General features: G+C 40.7%; 1 pseudogene; it reads right to left on the bottom strand.

Annotated features, from left to right (window-relative positions):
• Nucleotides 1-3,051: 3,051 nt before the first annotated feature.
• LOC124796575 lies at nucleotides 3,052-3,170 on the bottom strand (annotated as a pseudogene).
• Nucleotides 3,171-4,266: the final 1,096 nt, after the last annotated feature.

Here is a 4,266-nt window from a genome sequence, read left to right as displayed (position 1 = left end):
AGCCTAACTGTGTTTCCATTGTTTCCATCTTGGCTTTAATTGTTCCTATTTGTGAGCCTAACCGTGTTGCCATTGCTTCCATCTTCGTTTTAATTGTTCCTATTTCTGATCCCAAATTTAATATTGCACCCATCAACTGCTCCATATTAACTGGTTCAAAATTCTTTTCGCTCCTAACATTTCCCATAAAACTAACTTCCTTCGGCATAGCCATAAAGCTATCTGTGTTTGATACTATTCCAGAGTCTTCTGTCGTTAATCTCGTACTCTGAAAATTTTTTGATTGTGAAAAATTTTGAATTGGTTCCGGACTATTTTCTGGACTTATTAATTTGTTTTCAGCTTCATTATTCATCATACTGTTCTCCTGTGTTGGCGAGTTCGCCATGTCAACAATTTCGTCATTCTCACTATCCATCATTTTTGCCTTTTTCATCGATCGGGTAATCATTTACAAAACATACAAAACTCGTCACTATACGAAAATTACACACAATGACACTTTATCTCCAACAATACCATTCACACAAAATGTTTCCCGACAAACACGTCTAACGAACAATTAAAACCTTCACAATTGAACAAAATTATCAGACCTGTATACAAGACATCAAAAATTAAATTCTGCCAAAATACCATTAAAAGAATGACAAGACAACAACAAATGTTCAGTTATCAAATCTGCACATGCAATATAGACTACAAGTACTAAACTATAAATTACTACAACAATACTACTGTCTGCTATTTTTACAATCAGAAGAATTCCAAGGGACGATCCTGGCAGGGTCGCCACGTGCGTGGGGGCTTAATTAAATATAATGCAAATAATTTATAATTTTAGTCACTGTCTGTCCGGTTACGCAGTCTCGTAACCGGTTGGCCCTGACTGGTATTAGTACGCAATCTGACTGCTTAGAATAACAACCAGAAATGAAAGAAAACTTCTGTTGACACAATTAATTAATTAAGTCCCCAGCAACTATAAAAGCTACAAAACAAAAACTACAAACAACAAAGCACAAGTGTAACTGATCTGTGTGTGGAAGTGTGATTCAACGTACACATCTGGCACGGTTCTTCCTCAAAAAGACAAGATATTTTAAATACCATTTACACTGAATTAATTAAATAAAACTGAAATACTATACTTGCACATAGAAACCAGAATTACGCTCCAATACATGAACACAAACCAGATGCTTTGTTGACTGAACCTGTGATCAAGAGGCATTATTGTTTAAGACATTTGAAATAAAAATAAAAAAAATTATTACCTTCATATATATTGACGAAACATACACTCTGATCATTACAACATCCGCAATCGAACAGCATCGGCTGTCTAGCCCATCAGAACAACTGCATACAACATGCTCACAACTAGACAGTTCATCAGAGTTCATTAGCAGAAACTAAACATCTCCTAGTGGCACCCATCATGTTGAACAAGTGCAGGTAACAGTCCATAATATTCACTATAAAAAAAAAAAATTACAACAAGCACTGCCAGTGGAGGCGGCTGAATAATACTCTTTGGCGCAATCTCTGGCGCTGTGACTCAGTGTAGCGACCTTTCAAGCATCACTGTACTGTGTGGTCAGATTTACCAAAGGTCGCCGCCTATGCGCGTTTGCAGAGCGGAAAACCGACGATCACTTTCAATGGTGCGCCGTGGACGTCCAACAGCTTGTCACCTACTTGTGATTCAACCGCCCTTCAATCACATTTCCTCGCTAGTAGGAGGCGTACAGCCGACCAGCTTCACCCTAAAAAGTGTGTCCTGTATCAAATTTGCTTCCGTCAGTGGCAATCCCCATTAGCGATCCATATCGACGCTATAATGATTTCCTATTCAACTCAGCTTCCTTACGCACTTTGTTTCCCTGTCAGCGCATCACTAAGTGATATTCAATCTCGCAATGGGCAGTGGTCATAATGTTTTCGCATACGCCTTATCCCATATCGGATCACTGACGTTTACGATAGCAGGATATTGAATAGGGCCACAAATAAAAAAATTTCAGGTGGTTGCTGGGTGTTCGCCCATCACGGAGAGAACATAACACAGACGGGAAAAACGTAGAAAGTGATGAAATCGGGGACATAAGACTCTGGCTTAGTTTAGTATCAGTCGAGACTTACGACCAAAACCTTCTTTGACGACACAGCAGTACATTCTACACCTTCAGGTGTTTATCGCCGTAACTAGTGGTGTATTGGAAGGCCCACGCAGTACCGCGAACAGTCAACAAAGCAGGGAGCGGTAGGGGCGCGTTGCAGTCCGTTATTGGTGTGGCGTGGCCCGCGGCGCGCTACAGTACATGTTAATTAATAGCAATTACCGACGCCCATCAATCACAACAGCACCAGATTGCCTTCCTCCAAAGCAACGCGGGCTTCCAGGCATAGAGCGCACATGAAAAGTGAATCCTCGGACAGACAATTAGCACTTGTTTTAGTGGCCCCTTTACCCAGCTACTTCTTTCTATAAACATTCATTGATATGATGAAACTTGTAGCGCATGCTACATGGAGCAGCGTGCGCAATTTCTGATATTATATGCCAATTTGTATTACGGATGGAACCGAAATAACACAATTAGTGTTACGGATGGAACTCAAATAACACAATTGGTGTTACCGGTGGAACTACAATAACACCACCAGCTTTAACGATTGCTTCTTTAACTGTCCCACGTACACACGATAATACGTACTCAGTGCCAACATACGTTGCACCAAGAATTTAAGTTTATGAACATCGTACGTAGCTTTTCAGTGGTATTTTATTGAATACTAGATGAGCATGTGCTGTTGCCATAGTATGAACAATCCTCTCTCCCTCCTCCCGCACAGGCCATGAAGGCCCAAAGGTACCGAACGCCCGCCGTGTCATCCTCGGCCCACAGGCGTCACTGGATGCGGATATGGAGGGGCATGTGGTCAACACACCGCTCTCCCGGCCGTATGTCAGATTCCGGGACCGGAGCCGCACTTTTCAATCAAGTAGCTCTTCAGTTTGCCTCACAAGGGTTGACGGCACCCCGCTTGCCAACAGCACTCGGCAGACCGGATGGTCACCCATCCAAGTGCTAACCCAGCCCGACAGCGCTTAACTTCGGTGATCTGACGGGAACCGGTGTTACCAATGCGGCAAGGTCGTGGCATGAATAATCCACTAAAATTATTCCAAGAAAATAGTCTTGATGACATGTAAGTTGTATACATAGTTTGGTGACAGATTTTGGCCTTTTATAAGATTATTATCTGAACATTTTTCATTGTTTTGTGACTGCAGGAACACAAAATGATCTGGTAATGGAGTTATAAAAGACAGAAACCGATCGCCAGTCGACATACATACATAAATATAGACAGCAGTTTCTATGGAGTGCAGCGATCTGGTGCTAGCTTTGAATAAAAACAACGGTCGAGACAGTAATAACATCTGATTATTATTACCGGTTTCGGCTTATATTTAAGACATCCTCAGATTTTTTTAGACTTTCTGTGGCTGGTGCTCGCGGCTCCTCGGTTCTTCGCGTGGGACCACGATGGTACACTTTCACAGCCTGCTACTATCAAATTTCCGGCAACGATAGAGGAATTTATCACCGATTTTTTTACATTTAGGTGGAATTTATCTTTGATTTTTTTTTTACATTTAGGCCACAGAACTGTATTCTATTACATAATGGATTGTGGGGAAACGTGAAAATAAGACAATCGATACGTTTAAGGTGTGGCGATATAGATTGATGTTCTAAATTAGGAGGATTTGTAGGGAATGAAGAGGTTCTCCTCAGACTCAGCGAAGAAAAGAGCATGATACTGTGAAGAAGAAGGGACAGGAGGACAGAACATCATTGAATAATTTCCATGGTTCTAGAGCAGTACTCCTCGCATTGATTTTCTGCAGTAAGTGAATAAGAGTTTCTCGAAAAATTATTAATAACATGTCTTTTTTCGACATTTAGGCAACACTAATTATGTTTTTAAAATGTCATTGTATTTTCTGTGTTATTATTTGCAATTTAAAAGTGAAGTAATCAATAAAATACGTTTTTCCCATTTTTAAAATTGTGTGAATCTTCTAAATAAGCAAGCTGTTCCTTCCAATTAGCAGAGATCTGAATGTGTTCAGTCAGAGAAACAGTTTGGGAATCCCAGTTCTGGAGGAAGCTAATTGGGAAGGCAAACACTAGAATACAGCCAACAACAATTGAGTAGGGTGAGTTGAATGTTGTATGGAGATAAAGAGAT

This window comes from Schistocerca piceifrons, chromosome 4 (genome assembly GCF_021461385.2).
Source record: "Schistocerca piceifrons isolate TAMUIC-IGC-003096 chromosome 4, iqSchPice1.1, whole genome shotgun sequence".
In the NCBI taxonomy this organism is placed as follows: Eukaryota; Metazoa; Arthropoda; class Insecta; order Orthoptera; family Acrididae; genus Schistocerca; species Schistocerca piceifrons.
Note: the sequence above shows the minus strand (reverse complement) of the source record. Positions and strands in the feature narration are given on the sequence as shown.